The 26010-nt window shown below is 35.7% G+C and overlaps 1 protein-coding gene across 48 annotated transcripts in view; it reads right to left on the bottom strand.

Moving 5' to 3' along the window:
* The window catches only part of MAP2 (microtubule associated protein 2), a 310061-nt gene that overhangs the window by 86188 nt on the left and 197863 nt on the right, over nt 1-26010 (bottom strand). For all 48 annotated transcript variants that reach the window (XM_024355043.3, XM_054679276.2, XM_054679277.2 and 45 more), the window contains one exon: nt 22204-22280. The gene's annotated coding sequence lies outside the window, so the exon portion shown is untranslated. The remainder of the gene's footprint in view (nt 1-22203; nt 22281-26010) is intronic.

Raw genomic sequence — 26010 nt, 5'->3', positions numbered from 1 at the left:
GCTGTATCATAGTATATCAGCATAATAAAACTGTTATATAACCAGAATAGAATGGTCTTTCTAGAGCTTAAATTTCAAGTTGAAATGGTATATGAATTAATTTCTCATCTTTTTAACACATGTAACATTCTTCAATTTTGTTTTTAGGTAGACTTAATGCTTACATGTTTAATACTGTTGAGTAAAACAAGTACTTTGCCTCATTTTGATTAAAAGGTTTTGGTACCATGAATTATAAATTTTATAAGTGATATGGTTTGGATCTGTGTTCCTACCCAAATTTCATACTGAAATGTAATTGCCAGTGTTGGAGGTGGGGACTGATAGGAGGTGACTGGATCATGGTGTGGTTTTCTCATGAATGGTTTAGCACCATCCCCCTTGGTACTGTCCTCATGATAGTGAGCTCTCATGATATCTGATTGTTTAAAAGTGTGTGGCTCCTAACTCTGTCTTACTCCTGCTCTGGTCATGTGAGGTGCTTGCTCCTCCTTTGCCTTCTACCATGACTGTAAGGTTTCTGAGGCCTCCCCGAAGCTGAGCAGATGCCAGCATCATGCTTCCTGTACAACCTGTGAACCATGAGGCAACTGAACCTCTTTTCTTTACAAATTACCCAGTCTCAGATATTTCTTTATAGCAATGTGAGAATGGAATAATAAGTAACCAAATGTTTTATTAATTTAGAATTTATTAATTCTAAGGAAATAGAAGCGATAGAAGAGATTGAGAAGCAAGTAAAAAACAGGAAGAAACAACAACAACAACAACAACAAAAGAATGAAGAAAGAACAAAAGGAAACATCCAGCTCACTATAAAACATGGGTACTATGGCAAAACAATTTTGGGACAGACATATTCCAATTTTCAATCACTTAATAGAAACTACTTTATCTAATATGATAATTAATGTAGACTCTCGGAAACTCTTTTTGTAGCTGATGGGTAGGTCTTTTAGCCATCACTGCTGTTATTTATCAGATTTCTAGAGTATTGACTGGAACATCAACAATTCAATTTCTACTGCATTAGGATTTTCTTATATTTAAATGTATCTGCTTTTGGCATTTTCCAGGCCTAAGATTGTAATGTTCTATGTTTAAAAATTCTAAAATCTTACTTGAGTATGTGTCTAGATACTTAAATGAATTCCTCTTTTTCTGTGTGTAAGAAAAAATTTGGACTTGCCCATAGGCAGCCAAAGTCTGCCTGCAAATCTGTAACACTACTGTTGAAACATTGTCTTTTGTGATGTGATTGCCTCTTGCAAAAAAAATGCATAATAAATTAATTTACATTGTAATTTAGAAATAAGATAACCTATATTTTGCTTATTTCTTTTATTTTCTTTATTTCATTTTATTTTTTGAGACAGGGTCTTACTCTGTTGCCCAGGCTTCAGTGCAATGATGCAATCACACTCACTGCAGCCTCAACCTCCCGGGCTCAAGTGATTCTCCCACCTCAGCCTCTCAAGCAGCCTCTTAAGTAGCTGGGACTACAGGTATGTGCCACATGCCCAGCTAATTTTTGTATTTTTTAGAGAGTCAAGGTTTTGCCATATTGTCCAGGCTCATCTTGAACTCCTAATCTCAAGCATTCCATCCACCTTGACCTCTCAAAGTGCTGGGATTACAGGCATAAGCCACCATGCCCAGCTTATTTTGCATATTACTGATAACTAGACCATCAGGAAATACATCTGTTCCCTTATTTTCTTTTATTCCCAAGAATTTTAATGCTTAATGCAGTATTTACATTATTCTAAGTTCTGAGTACTATGTTCTGTTCCTTATTTATAATTGTGAAAGTTATCAAATCTTTTCTGAAATCCTGCAGAATATATATCATAAATACATAACTGTACATATTACCTTTTAACATTTTAGTTTGAGCATAGTTCTTACAATAAAATTATATAATATTATTTAGCATACAATAGCTTATTTTCATGTAAAGCGAATGAAGTACAAAATAGGCAACAATATTTTCCACACAAAATGTCTCATAAAAATGTAATATTTTAGACCTTTCAGATAGGTTACAGGTTAACAGACTGTAGCAGAAAAATCTGATTTGTTGGAATAAATTACTTAGTTTTTTTTTAAAGTATTTCTCCTTTGTTCTTCTTCCTTGGAATACTTTTTAAATTATCATTCAAGCAAATGTGGCTAATAAGTGAATAATAACTTTAAAATGATAAATGACTTATTATATTGGAGACAGCCAAATAACATATTTTGGTTGGTTATCTAAGTGTTATAAAACTGTATGTACAAATTAAAACTTAATGCATTTAACAGCTGGCTTAAAAAGAGAAGCATTTTCACCTGGACCTCCATCTATTATTGCATTGCCTGAATATTGCACATGGAAAAAAATAATTTGATACACTCTGATGTTTCCTGCATTTCGTTTTTTAGAGCAAGTGGCAAATAGACATACTTATTTAAGTGTAACAAAAAGTAGTTCCTGAGCACATATGCCCTGAGGGCTTGCAGACACAAGAAAATAAAGTACAGCTGTCATATTTCGCAGACTATTTAAAGGAAAGAAATAAGAAGTAAGCAGAAACACACAGAAAAAAATGTCCCTGACAACTCTGCCATCAGTCTGAGCTATTGATGAATTTTGAATTTATTTTCTCTGGGTAACTCCAGGACTAAGGATGCAAATCAGAAATACATTTTACTAAAAAAGAAACAATTTTCTCATTTCTACCCATTTAAAATTTTGAAGTTTTCCATAACTTTTCTTCGAAGTCTAAAAGGGGTTATTTGAAAGTATGGTGTGCATAACCAAACCATGATAGCAATATAAAAAACTATCAAAACAGCCTTTGGTCATACTTTGGCTTTCATTTTCATTGTCTTTTTTTTTTTTTTTTTTTTGAGACAGGGTCCCACGTCGTTGCCCAGGCTAGAGTGCAGTGGTTCCATCTTGGCTCACTGCAACCTCCACCTCCCAGCTTTCAAATATGTATTCAATGTTGAATGAATATTAATTAATCAATTACCTACCTCAGGGTAAACACAGAAAGGTTCTGCCTGCTGTGGATGTTTGGCCAACACTATATAGCAAATTGGGTAAGAGGGGAATAGTTTTAAATCTAATTTTCAGGGCTGTCATGGTAGAAGTATGGAATTCAAGTTCTAACTCCATTTCATATGCTCTGGTGCATATGAAAAATAACACCAAGTAAAACAAACTACTGGACACGAATAGGGTCTAGTAAAAATATTTCTAAATCTGTATAAATGGGGTGATAGAGGTCTAGTAATCATAATAGAAACCACATGATATATAGGTTTAGAAATACTTTTAAGATAAACTACTTCAATCCATTGGAGAAAACGTTTTAAAATCATAAAACTGAAGTGATCTTTGGTGATCATCCATTCCAGTGTGTCTTACCGTGTTTTCAGTCAATTAGCTCCAACACAGGTTTAACAAATTAGAATTTCTCAATGTGGGACTTGCAAATTGATATTTTAACAAGCTCAATAGGGTGACTCTGATACATTGACATTTGAAGACTAGTGCTTTCAGCCAAGCTTGCTGCATAGGACCTCAGAAAAGAATGAGGAGTGATAAAAATACGCACATGGAACATCCCTATAGACTAACTGAAGTAAAGGGTTCAGGCACCTATGTTGATAGGTCACATGACTATTCTCACAAATAGAAGTTGGATCTTTCACTTCCTTTGTCCAGAACATTTATGATGAGTTGATGGAGTTAAATCACAAGATAGACTGCTTGTATTCTAGCTTACGGGGAATAAGGCAGTGCTCTGTTGTGCCTAATCCTACTTGCAGTATCTTCCAAGAATGTTTAAAATTACCAATTGTCCATGGTTTAAAAAAAATCTACTTCACATTATGAAAACAATGGGCAGTCCCTGGCATTTTCAAATTGCCTTTCAACATTCAAATGTTCAAATGTCTTTCGAGCATTTACTTTAAACACTCCTTAGCATTCATTAATGGTTTGTGATAGAAGTACACTTGATTAAAATATCTCAAATTGAGTTACAATTTTCTTTACCATTAGATCATTTTGGAGGTGGATGTGGGGTAATAAGCAGGGTGCAAATGTGTGGTAGATAACTCTGAATTTGTAAAGCTCTCAAAGAAGTAATTGAATTATTTAGTATCTAGATCATTGAGACATGTGTGCTGAAAATATCATTAAGTAGAATAGAACTTTCCCTCCTGGGATTCCCACATAATCACAAACCTCACTGGTTTTCTTTGGATTACAATATTAGAAAGATCACAAAGCACAGGAATACTTACTGATGATAGTTATTACCAGGCAGCACTAACTACTCTCAAAAATTGGCAAAAGGAGAAACAATAAAGTCTTGGAAAATCTAAAGGAAAAATACACTATGTGCCAGATAGGCATGTCTCCATTTTAATAACGTGTTCGGCACAGACAGTTCTAGAATGTTTTCTATGTGTTCTGCCCTATCATCATGTAATGTGCCAGTTCAATCAAAAACATTGGTTTTATAATTTTGTGCTGCTACATATCCACAGATGAACAAAAGGCTAAAATGACCAGTTGTGTAATATAATTAAGCACATAAATATTGTTTCTCTTTTCCATGTAGGCTCAATTATGCTTTATACTGTTACTATGCATATCAGTACCACAAAATAGAAACTTTTGTTTTGGTCCTTAATGGTATTAGAAGTTTATGCAGAATCCATATTTTTGCTTATAAATGCTGAGAAGTTCTAAGCTTAAACATTTGTTAATAAGCTGCCTGCAACTCTATATTCTCCCTCTTTGTCTTCTAAGAAAAACAGAGGAAAAGGTTCTTGATAACATGAAAAAGATATGCTGAAAATCCAGATATTTGTTTCATATCTTCCCTGCTTTATTTCAGGCTGATTGTAAAATACCTATAAGGATGACTCATCATTCTTCATCACATACCATGACTAATAAACAATTAGAAAGAAGAGAGCTGGTGGGTGCATAACACGTAATTTCAAATGATCATAGGCACAGATAACATTAGGTTATTGCTAGAAATAGATAATACAAATAAAGTATAAGTTCAGACAAGTTGGAAGGGCTTAAGAAATGTTACCTATTACTTGTTATTATTTTGTGTTTTCTTCTTCTTTCTCTTTCTTTTTTTTTTTTTTCAAAGACAGGGTCTCACACTGTCACTCAGGCTGGAATGCAGAGACACAGTCATAGCTCACTGCAGTCTCAAACACCTGGGCTCAAGCAAGCCTCAGCCTCCTGAGTAGCTAAGACTATAAGTGCATATAACTATACCCAGCTAATCCCCCCCATCCACCACCAAGAGATGGGTCTTGTTATGTTGCCTGGAATCCTGGCCTCAAGCAATTCCTCTGCCTCAGCCTTCCAAAACACTGGGATTACAGGCATGAGCCACTGTGCCCAGCCCATTTTATGGTTTTTATTTGAAAATTTTCAGCAATAGGATTCAGTACACGGTTTGACCCACACTGAAAAACCAAGAATAGATACAATTATTTAACCAAATTAGACACTTCCAGAGAGATCTGGAAGGAGAAGTCAAATCCCAACATCCGTTCCATTGCTTACTGTTTCACAAAGCAGTGAGACTGGTGGAATAGGGTTAGAGCTAAAAAGAGAATCCAGTCCAGATAACAACACTAACTTTGTAAACCTGCTCGATTGGTAACAACCTACCATATGAAACTGGGCAATTGTCTTTATGTGACCATGATATACAACTTATGCTTCACAGCTGTATACTATTTCTGAGCCTATTTTTTATTATATCGGAGGACTAATAAACAGCTCCTGTATGTATTAGATATAAATAATATTTAAAATGCTTTAGAGCTTTAGTCTCTACCAGTAATTTTTTTTCTTTTTTTTTTAAGTCCCCCCACCCCTACCAGTGATACTTAATTAAGGAATTAAGAACTTGCATTTAGGTACTGGAGATATTGTGGAATAAGTAACAGATTTTCAATCAGAAAAATAGGGGTGAATCCTGGGTCTACCGCTTACTAGATATGTAAACTTGGACATGGTGCTAAACCAGAGTGTTAGTTTCATAAGTATGTAACTAACTATGGAGCCATTGAACAAATAAATTTTGACCCCTACATTAGAATTTTTCTTTATAAGGAGAAAAAATTCTAATCATAATTTTAATAAAAATTTTTCTTATATAAGCATACATTTAAATATCAGCATAAAAAGCTTAAGAGGAAAATTATAATTTGGATTTGGATAAATAATGTATTTTGTTTTAAACTTTTTCCAGTGTGGAATCTGATTCAAGACCTGTCAGACTTGGTCCAGGTTCACTTAACAAAATACCATAAAAGTAAGCCTTCTTTGGACACAACTCTGAAGAATATTGGCTAGAATTGCAGACATTACAAAGCAGAATTTAGGCCATAAGTATTTGCACCACCACAGAGTGAAGATCCTTGGGTTTGAGATACCTGAGAGCCACATTATGAAGAAGCCACTGGCTGGGATTAACAACAATCTAAAAATAACAATCAGTACTTGAGGACTAGATGCTTTAGAGATTTTCTGGTATTTTAACAGGGCCATGATCCAGGTAAACTTGGAGGCCATATTATACATCATGGAAGAAGATGCTAGAATTAAAATTAAGAAGCAAACAAAACTCTAAAAGTTGGAGAAGAAATGGCAGTCATGAAAAGACAAAAAAAAAGAATAGATAATTGAAACTGGAGAATGTATTAGAACATAAATTCAAAAATTAGATGCTTGATAGTTTTCTATGAGTGGGATCGGCTTTTTGGCTATTTAAGACAGAGGAAGAATAAAGTCCTGGAGAATTATAAGCAGGATACCATTTGTTGTGTGCCCTTCTCTTTATGGGATCTGCTCAGTCCCTTTATCTTCTGATGAACAATTGTTTCTCCACAAATGCAAGCCATCTGACTAAAGCTCTGTCTCTAACGTGTTCAAATTAAAATCACATTCCAAATATAAGTGTAAACAGATTTACAGCATAGTCATAGTATTTTTTTTTGCATTTCTTTGAACCTCGTTGCATTCCTTATCAGTGAACGTGTTCAAGCAAAACCTGAATGACCATCCTGTTATGAACATTATAGAATCAATTCTGGTTTTGACTGATGGGAGGCTGGAATGTATGACTACTAAGATGTTGTCCAACTCTAAGATTACAAATTTTAATGCATTAAGCAATTAATTATTTTTTAACTGTATTTAAAAAATTAATGGACAGGCTTCTGTGTATCAAGTAGTAGGAACACACTGGGAATACTAGAAAAAAATATATAGCCCTCATGTTGAAGGAGGTCACAGACAAACCAATAGCAATAATACAGTGTGGTACATGCTGTGATGGTGATAAGGACGGGAAGTTGTGGAGGTACATCAACATCTCTTGCCACACTAGGAAGTCAATCAACACTGCCTGGAGGAGGGTTTAAAGGACAAGTAGGAGGTAGTCAAAGAAAGGACAAGAAGCTTTCTAGGAAGAAAGAGCCTAGATGACCAAATCCTACATTTTTGTTTTTGTTTTGTTTGTTTTTGAGACTTGGGCTAGGCAACACTTTCTAGAAAGATACCAAAATGAGCATCTTCTGGCATCTCCATAACTCCAGCCCTCACTCTGGGTCAGAGGTTCCTCTCTACTCTATGTCTCCCTCACAAGGCTGTGAGCTCCTGGAGGAAGGGCTGTGTTTAATTCATCTCTGACCTCCAGCACCAAGTACAGTGTGTGGCACAGAGTAGGCTCCACAACAAATGCTTGCTAAATAAATGAACAACAATAACAACAACAACAAAAAAACTCATGTAAAGCACAAAATTGTTCACTATGGAACAGAAGTGAAGTGGGAAGTGTGGAAATGAGGTCGATGGCCAGGCAATGGCAGAATTGTAAAGGGATGTGGTGAGCCATGCCTGCACTCTGTCCTGAAGGCCATGGATGCCCATGAAAGATGGAGAAAAGAAAATGGTACACTCGAGCTTGGTTTTTAGGATGACTGATCCAGCAGTGGTATGGAAAGTAAATTGGAAGAAGACATGGCTAAGGATAGAAACATTTCTCAGAGACAGTTGTTTGAAAGGAACTGGGCCTGAGCTATGGCAGTGTGAGTGGGACTGAAACAAGGGGCTAGATTCTACGTTCAAAAAAATTAATTAATTAAAACAAAACCTAATCCTCAAATTAATACAGTCTAATAAACTTAACAGACTGTTTCATGAATTACAGTATTTATCTATCATCTATTTACATGTATGTTTTGAAAAGAATGATAAAATATCATGTTTTATACAATTTTGATGGGTATTGACATTATTATGTTTTGAATTCAGTTTGTGCTCCAGTCACATATGATGTCCAGAAGGGTTCCTTTTCATTAAAATTTGTGCTGATGCCAGGCATGGTGGCTCATGCCTGTAATCTCAGCACTTTGAGAGGCTGAGCTGGGAGGATTGCTTAAGCAACAGAGAGCCTAAATGACCAAAGCACTGGGCCTGATATAAAGGTGGTAGTCAATAAATGATTACTGAATTATATACTAGAAAGCAAAATAAATAAGTTGATGGATTGATAATGATCTCTAATGAGCATGTATCAGGCCTTCATTTAATTTTAAGATCATTATCAATCCATCAATTAATTTATGTTGGTTTCTAGTATCTTATTCAATGATCACTGATTGAATACCAGATTTATATCACGAATGCTGCTAGGCATTAGGAAAATGATGATGATTAAGATATAGACTCTGACCATAAACTGCTTACACTGTATTCAGAAAGGCAGATGTGTTTGAAAAAACATACATTATAACACAGTAAATGCAATAATAGAGGATAAAATAGGTACTACATGAGTAAAAACCTTCTGAGTCATACATATTTAAAAAGAAAAATGGATGGATGCAAAACATTTGTATTATATGCGTTTTAAAGTATACTAACCTACTGCATCTGTGGAGCATCAACAATCTAGTTAATTATGTTAAATACTAGTTTTTCTCCAGGGAAAGGTAAATATTAGTCATATATAAGTAACGTATGAGTCATATAAAGCAGAGTCATTTCTCTTCTTTCTTTTTTTCTAGGGGGGGATTTGGGGCAGGCTGCTTGTGTTGTGCTGTGCCCACTGCAGCTGTAATTGTGATTCAGAGGAATTCTAAGTTGAAAGTAGCCTTATTCACGATATCAGTTGAGTTGGGCCAAAAGGAAGCATACAGAGAATCCTTGTCATCTGAAATTCCCTTGCAACCCAAGTTTGATCCAACTGGATCAGCCTTCATATACTGTTTGACTTCTCTCTTTGAGTAGATTTATCTTAGTGTGCCCCAGAGTGAATTCTAGGAATCAGGTTAATTTCCATGGCATGCTACTTGTATTCTGTCAAACTTCTGGAGGGGTATGATGGGGCATACATTTGCTAAATCCTCCAGGCCTGAAATGTATACAATTCATTTACATTTATGAGATGTTAAAAAATTGAGCTAGAAAAAATATTCAAGTACTTAAATTGCCACAATAATTAATTTTTCTGCAAAGACAAATATTCCAATCTTATTTGGAAAAGTCTTAATAGATGTGGCAATATTATGTGGTGGGCCTGTAGGCAAAATACTTAGATACAAAAATAGACCCATCATATGCAAGTTAGGTAAATAGGACCTAGCCAACAGTGAATTTAAAAAAATTATTAAGAACCCAAAAATATTAAGTTAATATTAAAATAAAACAAATTTTAGAAAAATCACAAAAACTTTAAGGAGACATATTAATTTTTTAATACACTGGTATTAAAAAATTAACCTTCTATTAAACCTAACATATGTTTAACATTTCATCATAACCATCACACTAATAAAGGATAGCAATTTTATATTTTAATCACAGTAGTAAGTGAGGAGAAAAAGGGACCAGTGAGGCTGATGGTTAGGTTAGAAGTATTACTGGTAACAGCATCCTTAAAAGGGCCACTGTGGACTGATCGCTCCTATCTTTTCTTTTCTTTTCCTATCTTATCTTATGTCACCTCATCTTATCTCATCTCATCCTATCTTATCTCATCTTACCTTATTTTATTTTACCTTATCTCCTCTCACCTTATCTTGTCTTATCTCATCAAGACAGAGTCTCAGTCTATTGCCCAGGCTGGAGTGCAGTGATGTGAACCTGGCTCACTGCAACCTCTGACTCCTGGGTTCAAACGATTCTTGTTCCTCAGCCTCCCAAGTAGCTGGTATTACAGGTGCCCGCCACCACGCCCAGCTAATTTTTGTATTTTTAATAGAGATAGGGTTTCACCATATTGGCTAGGGTGGTCTTGAATTCCTGACCTCAAGTGATCTGCCCACCTTGGCCTCCCAAAGTGATGGGATTACAGGTAAGAGCCACCACACCCGGCCAGAACTGCTCCTTTTCTTTCTGGGATGCCAGATGAGCTGAGAAAAGCAGAATACAGCAGCAGTACACTCGCTTGTAGAGAACACTATTCAGGTAGGTTCTGAGCTTTCATTTGGCATTCTGTGATTTTTAGACTTTTAATATATAATTTCAAAAATTCACCTGACGAAGCTCTACAGGATCCTATACAAGCTGGGAAGTCTTTGTAAGCTCTTAAGCATGGTAGATCCTGGATGCCAGAAAGAATAATTGCAGGATAGGCTTGTCATTACTTAAACTATTGTGGAGAAAATAAAGTTAGAAGGTTTTTCTGTGTGATTTCCATGTACAAATATTTTGAACTATGTAATACAGTTACTCAGCTCTGCCATGAGAAAATTACATTAAAAATATACATTGGTATGTTACTTCCCTATAGTATTTCAATGAAGAATTTCCCTGTCCTCATGTTTCAGTCAAATCTTACAGTGTATATTTAAATAATCCATAGATGTATGTATATGGATATTATATATCAGTGTGCATATGCAATGTATTACGCTGCTATATTTTCAATTCTGTTGCTTATAAGTGTGTGTGTATATATATATAATATATACGTATATAACATTATATTATACTATAATTTTCAATCCCCCTTGCTTTTAAAATAAAGTTCTCTCTTGAATTCTCACACTCCAAAAACAGGACTCACTCCAATTGTAAACACATGCCAAAAAGGAACACACAGGCTCAAAACAAAAAGGCTTACACACTGCTTCCCAGTAGGCCAGTAGGAAGAACTTTCTAGTGCCACAGCAGTCTGTCTGTGTTAGAAAAAGGTCTTTTTTGATTGTGTTGGCCCTTTGCTTTTTATTCAGGATTGATTACTACTGGATCTTTCCTAGAGCTCTGTTCACAATGGTTGTAAATGACTCAAGCTTTGGCACTCCCTCACTGAAGTATTTGCTTTAGTGAATTCTAAATTTCTCTGACAGAGACTACAACTGTCTCAGAATCAAACTGCCTTCTGTAGTAACTACTGAGCACATGGTACAACTGGAGTCCTTGATATTCATTAGAAAAGTGCAGAGGGTGGGTGATAAAAGAAAAGAGTAAAAATCTCAAGAAATTACTAGGTTTAGGTAAAATCATCACACTTCTTAGGAAGAGCGATTTGACAGAGATACTCAGAAGGAATCAGCCTCTGAGTTCAGCCACATTGGGGTCTTGTTGGCTACTTAATCTCACATAGAAGAAAACATCAAACTGTCTTTGCTTACATGCTTGTAGGAAAGGCCAGTTTTCTTCCCTTTGAAATGCTCTCTGATGTCATGAGAATTCTATTAAATGGCCGCCTACTCTCAAAGAGAAAATGCGTTTTAACTTTCAGGGAAAAACCAGTGATCACACACTTACTGCAATGCAGTATTTTTGCAAACACCCAAGCATTCTGCAGTCACAGGAAACAGAAACCCAATTATAGAATTTTTTAGCAGATAAATTGATTTTGTAGAATATTTATCCAACAGAACAGCTTTCATGCAACACTGCAACACACTGTATTCCTTTCATATAAACGAGGTGCACTGCTACCCTCCACGTAAATAGTAATGTTCATAAATATCCAAATAAAGAGTATGGATGGAGCAAATACAAAATATCATGTCAGGACTATATATGGTTATTTGTAAGTTGATCAAAACATCACAGTTTTTTAAACATTTTTGCAAAAGCATCAACTCAGGGTTTTTTTCTATTATAATTTTACTCTTCATTTTTCCTTAAAAGGCCATATATCCTTCTTCAGTACAAAAATGAGTTTTTAACTGGCTATGCCAATTTGTCTTTTTATAATAAATTTTAGAAACTCATTAAAGTACAAATATTTATTTTCTCCATAATGAGGTTTTCTACATTAATTAATCAATTGATTCCTTTAATAAGAAGTTACTGAAGAAACCAAGAATGGCAATAGACACTAAGCTTTTGAAGTCATTATCATTTTGGAAACAATGAGTATTTCTATAAGGAGAGTTATGTGAAATATCTGATTTATTATTTTCTTTTTCTTTTAGAGTCAGAGGTCTTGCTGTGTCACCCAGGCTGGAGTGTAGTGGCATGATCATAGCTCTCTCAAGCTTCTTCCAACTCCTGGGCTCAAGCAATCCTCCCATCACAGCCTCCCAAGTAGCCGGGACTACAGGCAGGTGCAACCTTCCTAGCTAATTTTTATTTTTTGTGAGATGACATGAGGTCTCGCTATGTTGCCCAAGCAAAATGCTTGCTTTCTCTATTATTGTAAGAATTAAGTTCGATAAACTGGTGTATTTAATACATTTACTATTTTAACATGATATTGAAGTTACAATCCACACTCTTATCTCTGTGGTATAACTGACATCTATTTTTGCCACAGCTTGAGCTACTTGATCTGAGTATTCAAATATATTAATTTGTAGGCAGATTTTCCCTTGGTATAACAGAGACTGCTAACCACTCACCAAAATCATTTTTACCTTTTCTTTGAGCATATAGCTAGAGTACATTTCTTAACTTCCCTTGCGATTAGGTGTGTCCAAATGATTGAGTTCAAACCAATGGCAGGTGAACAGAAAGAAGTGCTGTGTACACTTCCAAGATCACCTCAATGTACAGCTGCCTTTTGCTCCTCCTTGGTCTTTTCCCTTCCACTTGCTGGATGAAGAAAATGACAAAGCAAAGCCACACATGGAAGAAGCCTGGACCCTGGCTGACTACGAAGAGGACAAACAACGTTTCAACTGGAACACTGAACCTGGACTGTTGGGTGAGCAAGAAACAAAGTTATAACACATTTCTAGATCTGTTTGTTATAGCAATAAGCTAATCCTTTTGGTTTGAAGAAAAGTATAATGAGATTTTCCAAAAAATCGACGAGACTAATAGAAGTAGCAGGATTAAATGAAACATTTAAGTCACTGTCCCCAATTTATTGCCTGCACAGCAAATCTTGACAGCAACTAGAACACCCTGTGGGAGGTGGAGTGGGAGAAGTGAGAGAGCAAACTTGAGGAAAGAATTTCCTGCAGCTCTTCCTGAATTTCTCTCTTCATGCCCTTCTCTGGTGTGGCTGGAGCAAAGATGGCCCAGCTTCTGGGTTGGTCCTTTTGTAACATCTGCTTTCTGGCCAACGTGCAGACAGAATGTGCAAACACATTCAGGGAATCTTAGGACAGCTTGATGTTTGCCAAAAGCAGAGTGAAAGCCCTCCTTTTCCTGAGATGGTAAAAGACAGAAGCCCTGCAAAGGGTCTATGTCTTGTCTCTCTAGGCCCTCTTCATTTGCCCTCATTGTTGTCACCTTTCTTTAGAGGAATGGGTGGCCCTCATTTTGTTAATTTATTTGCTCTTTAACATATCTTTTCCTGCCTCCTCCAAAATTTTGTCAAATATCCCTTCATGGTCTCACAATTCCAGCTCATTCTTCCTCCTTTTCTTGCTTTCTGACTACAAACCTAGTCTTTTTTCCTACCCAAAACAAACCCCCTTCCCTACCACACGAAAGGATGACAAACAGTAACCATCACCATAAAATCTATTTTGTAAATCTATCTCAAGGCTACAGTTTATTTCTTTTCACCTCTTTAATCCATTTATTTATCACGTACTCATTCTTTTACTCATAACTTAGTAACAACTATTAACAACAATTTATTAAGTATTGTTTTGTTTAAAATCGAATAACATGGTTTTGGAAGCGGTGAAACTTTTGCCTTTGAGACTTCACCAACTGGATGGGAATAATGACACGCCAAGATGATTTTTCTATAGTGCAGATACATTTAAAAGGCTACCAGATGCCCCTTATTGCCTAAAGGCACAATTAATACCACTTTTTTAGGACTGGAGAAAAAGCTTCATAGAAGGAATGGCATTTGAATTGAACAGACATAGGCTTTTGGAAGGCAGACAAGGGGAACACGGGTATTTAGACAGGAGTAACGGAAATAACAAAGGTGATTGTAACATAAGAGAAACGTGGCATACAAAAATAAATAATTAAATTGAGGAAGCACAAGTCACCTGCTGAGGTTAGAATGAAGAAAAGGCAATTGAGTAGAAAGGAAAGACTGGAGATTGTCCAGAAACAGCTGCTTTGACCTGTTCTAAATGGCATTTAATATGTTTGGAGCTTTAGACTGTAGGAAAATTTGAAGTAGGAAAAAGAAATAATCTGATATACACTGAAAATTACACAGTGACAGCATGGAGGAGAGTCAGTTTATAAAGAATTTCAGGAAGAGGGAAACTAATCAAAGGCCATTGAAAGGTTCTGGTAGATGCCCTGGGCTGAGAGAGTAAGAGTGAGGAAGAGGATGGCTCAGGTTTCTGAGATACTTCAGAATCTGGTGCCTGGCCAGATTTAGGAATTAAAGCAAGAGGTTTAAACAATAGATTCTTGGATTTCTACTTGGATAACTTGATGGATAGCAATGGAGATACATTAAAACTTTGGGTGCCAGGAAGAGCACAGAGGGACATGTGTGTTTGTGATGCCTGACGACAGCATATCTGGATGGGCATGGCCAGAGCATGGTAGAAACTTTGTGTTTGGTGGTCTCAGGACTGGAGGTGAAGACAGAGACTTTGTAGTTACTGTTGTTTTCCTGTCTCTTAATAGTCCCTGAGAACCTATTAAGCACGAAGTATGACACTTTTTTGTTGTTCGTTCTTTCTTCTTGACTTAAATGTCATTTTCTGTAATAACAACCTTGGTTCATGACAGGCATGATTCCTTCTTCTAAATATCCTTCTAATTTTTCTCTGTTTCTCCACTTCTCCCCGCCAATGTGAATGTTCCCTAATGTTCTTTGCTCTTTTCTGGCATTATTATCTTCTCCATGGCCCTTCACTCCAAATAGTTCAGATACTGGATATGTAGATGAGTACCTAGTCCATAATTCCAGTCCTGACTGTTATCCTCAGCTACAGGTTTCTTTTCCACTCACTTTCTTGTCCACTGCCACATATTGAAGGTGTAAATACATATTAGTGATGCAAACCTCCAATTTTCTTTTGCTTCAGAATCTACTGTCTAATTCATTCTACATATCTTTGCCAGTGTAATCAAACTTCCTAACTCAAGTTTGATCACATCATTGCTTTGCCAGAAACCGTGTTGCCTACGGAATCCCCACTATCTAATGAACAAAGTGCATGCCCCTAGGTTAGGTTTTATAGCATCTCCACAATCCTATTTCAATTTACCCCTTTTGACTCAACTCAGTCTCCTACCTTACATAATCCAATTAAAATGGACTTGCTGTTTCTTTTAACACATGTTGCAGTTTCATGCTTCTACACAATTCCTTACTTGGATTTCTCATGCTTTATAGAACAGAGACTTGAACAAGGTAGGATTAAAATATTTTTTAATGAGTAAATAGAAAGATCTTTGCTTCATCACATACTCTTTTCTCTCCTGTAAAATGATGATTGGCTTGAAAATAAGTTTATATATTTGGTTTCATATTTCAGTGAGAATTAGGCAGGTATTATGCTGCGGTTAGATTATGACCATTAAGAAAAATGTTTCCTTGTTAACTACTTTTTTTTTTTTGCCAACAACAGAAGCCTGAGGGACAAAAGGGGAACAGGCCAAACATACCACTTCTGGGAAAATGGCCATTCACCTCCTCAGGAACAACCAGATCCACAGGACAGTAGCTGAAGGGTCTGCCTGCAAAGTTCCTCATATCACACTGTATCCTCAAATTAAAATTTGTTTCAATGAGCATAGGACTGAGATTTTAAAGCATCCCAAACTCATAATCACATTCATGCCAAGTTTTGTAGAAGAGTGGTCTTTGGAACTATGTGTACTGAAACGTTGGTTTAAGTTGTGCATGTAAACACACAGACATCCACATACCTGCACATCTCTTGCTAAGTTCACATTTTTCATATTGCATCAAAGGGACAGGACAGACAGATGAATGTATCTTATAAGCAGTTTTATTTTTACAGGAAAATGTGGCAAGCTAAAGGCTGAATGCTAACTTTGCACCTGAAATGCTTCCTTAAGCTGCTTGTTCTGTCTCTAGATTTGTCTATGATAGTCATTTTGCTTTCCATCTATTCTCACTCTCTCTCTCTTTTTTTTTTTTTTTTTTTTTTTGCTTGTAGCTCCCTTCAATCTTGAAAAATGCTACCTTCTAGCTCAAGGGACAAGGAGAGCTTGAATAAGACTTTTAAGGGCTTATAAACATCCTCAGTTTCTGAGCACCAACCAATATGGAAGACCCTTGATCAGTATAGTAATAGGGTTTTCATGAGTTGACAACCATAAAATATACCTAAGTATGTGAAGAAGAAGGAAAAAATAGTATGTAGTGAACACTCCCTAAAGTATCAATTACACAAAAACCACAGTCAAGAAGTCCTTTATCCATTTGTCTTTCCCTTGGAGGCTGGTTATACTCCCTGCTCTTCTAATCTCTTAACATCCTACTCTTTGGCTCTTTATACAACAATAAAATTCAATAAAGGGGAATTTTGTGGAAGGGAAGACTTAGGGTATAAATAAACTGTACCATGAGATTTTTAATAGCTTTTGAGACTCCATTTCACTGATTATTCTTCCCTCTTCCCACCCATAGGTATAGGATCCTGGCAACTATATATGTACCACCTGGTCTATTCCATTGATCACAGCTTATTAGCTAAGCAGCTCAGGTCATTAAAAATTAATATACTGCTTGAAGCTGGCACTCATGAGAAAGCACACTTGAGAGTTGTGCTTGTGTAATGGGCAGTAGGGAAATCCAGTCTCTATGTAAAGAGTTATCTATAGTCATCTTGAATTAAAGAGAGCCAAAGAGGGATCGGGCTGAGGAGCCCCATAGAGACTGGGAGAATGGTGGCCTTAGTTCCTGGCTGATGTTTAGTTCCTGATTCTAGACCCTCATAAGATCTGTTTCTGAGCCCTTGGATTATGAGGTCCCTCAGCAACCATAAAATAATCTTCCCTATTCTGCTTAAGCAAAGTGACTTATAGCCAGTAAAAGAACTAATTGCATAGTAACCATGCCTGGATCACCATTTTAAAAAATTCTAAGCATTAGAAAAAGTGCTCATCAGCACCGTTTTTGTTTTCTTTTCCTATCTCCATTTGGTCAAACAGTTAAAAGACAAGACTTAATAACAGCACCCTCCTAATAAGAACTAGAGCCTTTTGAAGCAGGTGGTGCCCACCTCTGCCTACAGAATTCCAGCCCAAACAATCTGCCCAGAATTACTGAGAAATCAGTAGAATGTGCTGATGACTCAGCCTGTTAAGTAGGAGGGCTGTTATTGTTATTTTAACTCCTGCCAGAGTATGTGGGCAATTCTGCCTCTTTCTGTCTCTAGTTAACCATGAGAGATCCCTCTTCAAAAACTCACTCCTGGAATAGGTTCTTGTTCAATAAGAGCCAGAGTAGCTTGAGATCTGGATATGACTGCCAGCTGAGAGTACAGAATAGGATAGGCTTTTATAATGGAAGCATCTGATATCCTAATTTACCAATAGAATTTATTTTTAGAATACTTAATCTGCCTTTAAAATTATTCACACAGAGTGCCACGGAGCGGAGTTGAATGCTGATGAAGTAGTAATCAGTGCAAGTCAAAGTATTTATTTTCAGAGAGGATGGTGAAAATACCAGGTTTTCTTTCTCATTTCCTTAAATGTTGGGGTATTGTGGTTCTACTGTTTGTCTTTCTCTTGCCAAATGTTCTCGATGATATAAACACTCATCAAGTGCTTCTCCTAGGAATATTATAAAAATAAAACAACAACAACAACAAAAACCCAGCCTATTTTACAGAAAATTATCTTAAAGGATAAACTTTGCTCATCTATGAGTGATGAAGAGATATAAATCTATTCTGAAGATAAAGTAAAATCTAAACTATGTTGAATGTGGTAAATCTTAGTATTATTATTTAGTTAAAAGACTGCAAGGAATAATAAATATTTTCTGCTCTTCAACTGGCTTTCTCATCCAGCTAATTAGTTCCTGATTTGTCTATGTGCATTTTTCTTTCTTTTGGTATTATACATTATGGCTTGCAATTATAAATCAGCTAAGTAAAGTTTCTCATAATGCTATAAAATCATGAGTCAAAAACATGGAAGTGCTTTAGCATTGCAGATGTGATGGCCTCTGTTGAAACAAACCAAAGGAATCCTTAAAAGGGCAACGACTATCACTGTTCTGCATTAAAGGTACTCTGTGTGCAGAGCATCTACCTACATTGTTCCACGGTAACCCTTGCATACCTAGTCATCCCTTCAGCAAGTGAGGGTCCATCCACCAGGATAGGTGGTAGTTCTAGGGGCTGGTAATACAGCTCTGAACATCATAGTCTCTGCCCTCCATGAGAGGAGATCATGTTGAGATGATGTAGGTAGAAGACGCCAGTATATGTAGCATCTTGTTGGCCATTGTAGGAGTGTGGGCTTTATTTTTGACTATTACAGGCAGTCATTGGTGGATTCTGCATAGGAGAGTCATATCAATTGATTAAGATGTTTTTAAAAGATAATTCTGACTTCCATGTGAACAATAGACTGTAGAAGAACAAGACTGAGTACAGGGGATTATGATAGTAGTAAACATGAGAGACAGTGGATGTGAATGATATAGGTAGAGATGATAAGGCATGATAAGATCCTGGACAGGCATGAGTTTGGTACTGTAATTATCTACTCTGAGTCTTAAAGAGATTAAATCATGCCTTTAACAGGTGGTGGTTGTTAGAAACAAACAAACTTTCAGAGTTGCTAATCACTGCACTGTAATATTTAAGGTTTTTGTGTGAAAAATATGTGAATTCTACATAAGTTAGTAAGACTCAAACTTCAAACACATTTAGAAGTACATGTGTTAGGATAGAAGTATTCAACTCTAAATTCATGGAATATGAGAATTAGTAATATTAGCAAATGATTGCAAAGATTTTGTCATTTGCAAAACATTTTCACTCCTATTATCCTATCCAGTTTAATTGAATTGGCATGGCTAGGCAATTTCAAAGGTAATCACCTGGTAAGCAGTATAAGGATATCACAGCAAAATAAAAATGCCTAATTAAATAGTCACATTTAATGGTATCACTAAATTAATCTTCGTGGTTTTCAATAAACTGTTTCTCATTTTAGGTACTGTGTCTTCCTTGCTTTCCTAACACTGGACCTCAACTCACATAAAAGGACCCCAATAAATATTAGTGGCATGAATAAAATTTCTATATATGTGACAAACAGATTAGGTTTTTCCAATTTATTTTCTGGTAGGCAGAATAGCTTCAGAGCCTGAAAGGGATGAGTTTGAATGCAGGCTCTGCAATCATTATATGATCTTGAGTAAGTTACCTGAGGTATTTGGGCCTTATTTGCCTCCTATGCAAAATGGTAATGCATTTCTGACCTAAGAGACTTATATAAAATCTCAAATTTACTTACTCAAATTTGCCCAGAAAGGTTAGTCTTCTATTCCTCTTCCTCCCCCAACTTTGACGAAATAATTTATTTCCCTCAGAAAATAAAAGTTGGGAGAGAGTCTATGTCTAACTATTTCACTACCATATACTAACATTTCTTTTACCTTAAACAAATTCTAAAATTAGCTATAGTGTTAGAAAACATTTTTGAAAAAAAAATTTCTTTTTTTAGTTTCTTCCATTATCTTCTAGAATATGAGCAACTAACATAGGCCAGACCAAGATATTTCACTTTTAAGTATCTTAAATTCCAAAGGTAGTAATTTATACTATATTTGGGAATAGTAAGTATTTCATGTATAGGGAAATAAAACAGATTCTAATTATTGTGTTATAGCAAAAGAATGAAAATCATGAGTCCCATTAGATTAGTAAGATCCTTACAAACCAAATAAAAAATGTTTTTCTAGTTGAAAAAAATAAAACATAAGCAGGATTGGCATGATATTATATATTAAAAACTTTGAATTCCTTATACATAAATCTCAAATAAGTTTTGCAAGCCATGCTTAAACCATTTTAACATTAAACCTTTAAAATGCTGAAAGTTATTTAGAAATAATAATTAATAATACTAAGCACCAGAAGATTAAAACATTAAAATGAGTCAACTTTATAACAGAAGGTGTCAACCAGATCTTCATCCCTCGATATGAAAGAATCTCTACATATAATATTGGGTAAAGATGAGCTGCAAAAGAATATCTACAGTGTGATGCCCTTTATGTAAACTTTTAAAATGTTAATAATTGTTCAACATTTGTTTCTTACACATGTCATAGCAGTGTTAGAACACACACAGGAAGGTTATATGATCTTTAGGGTTTTGACATCTCTGGAAGAATGGAAGAAACTAAAAAGGAAGCAAGAAGAGCTTTGATGACTTCTGTGATAGTTTATTTTTTTAGACAAGATTTTAATATAGCTTCATGTTAGCATTTGTTTAATCTGTGTGGTGGATGCTTAGGTATTTGCTGTAATATATATACTTTTTTGAGACAGAGTCTTGCACTGTCACCTGGGCTGGAGTGCAATGGTGTGATCTCAGCCACTGCAACCTCCACCTCCCAGGTTCAAGAGATACTCCTGCCTCAGCCTCCCCAGTAGCTGGGATTACAGGTGCCCACCACCATACCTGGCTAATTTTTTGTATTTTTAGTAGAGATGGGGTTTCACTATGTTGGCCAGGCTGATCTCAAACTCCTGACCTCATGATCTGCCCACCTTGGCCTCCCAAAGTGCTGGGATTACAGGTGTGAGCCACCACACCCGGCCTATAATTTTTTTAATATTTTGCTTTGAATATCTTATAAATTTTCTTGCTTAAAAACAAATAATAAAAACAAGAAAGTGAATACTGCTGTGGCCAATTTAAGATTATATATTCAGTACTTCTAATTTAAAAAAACTAAATTGAAATATATTTCCTAGAATAAGAAATCATTCATTTATAATCTTTCCATAATTTTATTATGCTTTTATCATAGGAATTTTGAGTTTAAAGAAAGATGTAAAATAAAGGAAAATATTATTTCTGCTTGTAACTGAGCTAAAGCATATATATTCCTTTATTTACTCATGCAAAAATTTTGTGAGGAACAAATGCAAACACAAAAGTTTATCTGCTATGCATTTACAGCTCGTTCAGTAAATGCACTGTTATTTTTATTCCATAAATTTTGATAAAAACTACTCAAAATGTAGGAAAGTCTGATTGCTAGACATTTCTACCACAACATGAAACTACTCTCCTAATAACAGCTGGGGCTGGTGTTCTGTCCAGTGCCTGCTTCCAAAGCCATGTATGCAATCTCAGGTGAATCCCTGCATCCACCTGCTTCTCTCTCTGCCTCATGCCCCTAATCTATAAAATGGGGATGATCCCCATATCTACGCCATAGAACTGTTGTAAGAAGTAAATGAATTGATTTATGCAAATTAAGTCATGTAGGATCACGCTTGGCATATAACAGGTACTGAAGAAATACCGTTGGCATTGTCAACCAAGGCAGGAGAGACAGGCTGAATTCAATCCTGATTTAAGAGAAAGAGCTTGTCATTTTCTTACTATTAAGTCAACTCAACACTATGAAGTGCTGTTTTAATAACACTGAATTTAGTAGCTATAACTATTAAAATATTAGAAATAACTATTTATAAGTTATTTCTCCATTACTAAAATGAATTGTTACTTATTTAAAGATTTTAAAAAACAAAAGGTTAGCAAAGAGTTATTTTTCACAATTGTAGGTAACTCTTTCAGAGTAGAGAGAGTCTTACCTATTCAAGGAAGTGGTAAAATATAAAGTTCGTTGTGTCGTGTTCTCAAAGGGTTGATAATATTTTCTGGCTTCCTTCTGTTAAAAAAATAGAAAATTAATAGTTTAATCCCTGATCCATATACATTAATGACATCAAGTAGCTCAACAACTGAATTCATCTTGTGGCTTTCTCTTCTGGCAACTATGAGACTATGAGATGGATATCATCATGGTTCTTTATAGTGGTCATACACTGAGCATTTATCACTGGCTGGGAACTATCACAGATAGAATAGAGCAGTGAAAATGCTAACTGCTGCATGCTTTTTCTCACTTTGAAAACCACTCCAATGGCACTTTATAGGTATTACATCCAAGGGAGAATAAATTTTTAAATTGTCTTCAGCTAATAAATAGCAGACAATCATATTTTCTCCCAAGAGAATACATTCATTCTAGTAAATCGTTAATTATATCCAGTAATCTTTAAAGGACTGGGCCTCCAGCCCAGTCTGCATTGATTCTCTCCAGCACAGGATGGAGAGGAATTTTTTAACAACTCATTAAATTTTCTCCATGGAGTACTAAACTTATTTTGACATTCAGAATCGTAAATGTCATTCTGGATTAGTAGTTCTGCTTAGGAACTCCACCTAGAACAATACAGAATACTTCTTACTGAAGTGGTATGTAGAAATAAACAGAATTACTAGAAAGCATGAGGCTTGTTTTCTACTTCATAAGCCATTCAGGTGTAACCATCTTCATCTATAAAGAGGACTACAAAGGATGCACAATACATAAGGGATTGCAGAGCTGAGGGCCATTTTAAAGTCCAGCTCTCTTATACTAGGTATCTAAATCTATGTATCTCCATGCGTTTTGTCAGGACCTGTGTGATTTTACTCCTGGTAGAGTGGACCCCGTCATATCTTCTAGGAAGATGTTGCTCTACAGGTAAGGAACCCAGACTCAAACTCTGACACCTATCAACTCTTCTTTAAGACCCACTAGGAAATGCAGGTTGGAAAGACAAGATGCAGATGGCTCAATTCTTCTGTATGAACCTCTAAGGACCAATGTGTATATGGATATGAGCAGACATAAGTTTGATTCAAAAGCAAAAAATATGGTCTGAGCCAGAGCTGTGTATGAATTGCTTTTACACGTGTTAGCTCATTTAATCTGTGAATATTTACACACAATGTGCAGCAGCAAACAAGTCCTATTAGTACATATTAAAGTTAGAATGTCTTAACATTTAAATAAACATTTAAAAATGTCTGCAGGCAAGAAGAAACATGGTAGAATTCTCCATTCCCTGTAATAATTTGATAACTATTTTAAAAAGAAAGGTCTGACCGTCCAAATCTTTGCATATAGCTTTTTTTTTCTTTAGTCCAGCTCGGTGGTTCTCACATTTGGAATATATATAACAGTGTAATACAGAGTTCTATGCACAATAACTTCAGACTATTTAGAGAATTTTTAAGGATAATTTTGATTATTGCAAATTAAACCTTCTAAGTTGGTTTTAGAACTAAAGTAGAATGGTAGGCCAGCTCTGGAGCTTATTTGGATAGAAAGAGTCTTTGTGTACTTAACAAATGAATGCTGGATAGAATATCTGTTTTATTTTCTCTTGAAATTATGTATTTTTCTTAAATTTCTTAAAGTGCTTGTTTTTTGTGCTTCATCTTCACGATTTTCAAGTAAGCACACATGCATATGGATAAGTGCGTGAGTACACATTCTATGTGTATGTCTTTTACCCTAGTAAAAATAAGAAAAAAAAATGAATTTTATAAAATATGAATCAGTAAACTATGGTCCATGGGTCAGAACCATCCTGCTGCTGCCTTTTTAAAAAAATACAGTGCTTTTGGCACATAGCCACTCCCACGCACTTCCGCGTTGTATATGGCTGCTTTCATGCCATAATGCCAGACTTGAATGGTTCTGACAGACTATACGGCCTGCAAAGCTCAAAACATTTACTATCTGGCCATTTACAGAAAACATTTAACTTATCTGTTATCAAAGAGCATGTTCATTATTTGGGTAATATTAAAAACAACACTAAAAAAAATCCTGTCTTTTAGTCTTTCCAAAAATTAACTCAGTAGTTACATATGAATGAAAGTGAAATTCCAACCCTAAATACTTAAAAGCTTATTTCATCCCAAAAGAATTGGGAAATTATTGGCCAAAGGATGAGACGATTATTAAAAAATTCAGGGTACCCAATACCTATCAGTCATAAAAAGAATGGCCCATTTTCACATAAGCTTGACTTTTATGAGGTTTTGTTTATTATAAAAAATAGAAATAACTATAATTTTCTAGACTTTATGAGAAAGAGATACATACTCTCTGGGATTTATTTTTAAAGAGCAACTTATGGCCTATTCCACAAGGCATACGAAATTTTAAATTAACATAGGATAGTTAGAAGTGATCATTTTTACCCATATAAATAGCATTAAATTACTTTAACATTAATTTTTTTACAACATTAACAACATAGTTTTAACATTAGATTCATTATATAAAGTATAATGCAACATGCCTAAAATAATATTAGCAAACATTTATACATAATTTATTCTGTGCTAGACAATGATCCAAGCACTTCATATATATTAAGTAATTTATTCCTCACCATCATCCTCTATTATTGTCCCCACTTTACAAATGAGAAAACAGGCCAAGAGAGTTTAAGTGTCCTTCCCAGCATCACAAGGCTAGAAAGCGCCCAAATCTTTTAGCTACATACCAACTCCACAGACACTGAGAATTGGTTTTAGGTCTTCAACTCTGGCTAGAGACAATTTTGAGCCTAAGGGCTTGTGGCTTCTCTGAGGAATGATATTACACTGATGGCAACTTTTAATTTACTAGAATTACCTACAAAGTACTTTTTTTACTCAGCACATTCAGCTTCTTGAACAAATTGTAGTATACTCAGCCACAGTTCTGCCTCCCATTATATCATTCCATTATTTCTACCAGGTGTGCTTATGCTACCTTCTAGAACCTTTTAGAGCCAGATATGAACACTGTTGAGAATCATGACTTACAACACATGACAAAGTCAACTGGTTAACAATTATATTTAAGAGTTAGCCTACACAAGGCAGAGAATAGGATGTACACTGAACACTGGCATCACAAAGTAAGCTGAGTAAATCATTTAATGAGGAACCCAAAATACTTGTTCAGCTATAAACGAAGTCAGCTTTTATCAGCTGGTTACTCCGTAAAATAAGATATGCATGCAATGTGCTTAGGCTGCATATATGTTTGGCTGTTCTCATATTTATGTCCAAGTTATTTGCTACCTACAGCATTGAGGCTATAATGATAAATTCATGCAGATGTTCAGAGTCTCCTGGAGAAAATGTTGCCATGTTGTGGTTTCCTCAACGGCTGTAAGAACTCAGGTTTTATTAAACAACAAAGTCATCAAGATAAAATCTTCCCTGGATTGTTGAGCCAGGATATACTCTTTAGTTTCCTTTGAAACACATTGTAAGTATCATTTAGTTTTTAAATCTCATGTTTGATAGACTTTGCCAGATAAGCAAAACACCAGCCGGGCGTGGTGGCTCATGCCTGTAATCCTAGCACTTTGGGAGGCTGAGGAGGGTGGATCACCTGAGGTCAGAAGTTCAAGACCAGTCTGGCCAACATGGCAAAACTCCCTCTCTATTAAAAATACAAAAATTAGCTGGGCATGGTGGTGCATGCCTGTAATCCCAGCTACTCAGGAAGCTGAGGAAAGAGAATCACTTGAACCTGGGAGGTGGAGGTTGCAGTGAGCCGA

This window comes from Pan troglodytes, chromosome 13 (genome assembly GCF_028858775.2).
Source record: "Pan troglodytes isolate AG18354 chromosome 13, NHGRI_mPanTro3-v2.0_pri, whole genome shotgun sequence".
Classification (NCBI taxonomy): domain Eukaryota; kingdom Metazoa; phylum Chordata; class Mammalia; order Primates; family Hominidae; genus Pan; species Pan troglodytes.
Note: the sequence above shows the minus strand (reverse complement) of the source record. Positions and strands in the feature narration are given on the sequence as shown.